Source organism: Gouania willdenowi, chromosome 14 (genome assembly GCF_900634775.1).
Source record: "Gouania willdenowi chromosome 14, fGouWil2.1, whole genome shotgun sequence".
NCBI lineage: Eukaryota > Metazoa > Chordata > Actinopteri > Blenniiformes > Gobiesocidae > Gouania > Gouania willdenowi.
Window position 1 is genome coordinate 2,099,463 of NC_041057.1, and position 220 is coordinate 2,099,682.

Sequence of the window (220 nt, forward strand, 5' to 3'; positions counted from 1 at the left end):
TTATGATTGACTAGTAGAGACTAGTAAGTACTGGTGCTACTAGTAAACTGTTTTTAGTCTACTAGTAGTACTAGTAAACTGTTTTTAAGTCTACTAGTAGTACTAGTAAACTGTTTTTAGTCTACTAGTAGTACTAGTAAACTGTTTTTAAGTCTACTAGTAGTACTAGTAAACTGTTTTTAAGTCTACTAGTAGTACTAGTAAACTGTTTTTAGTCTAC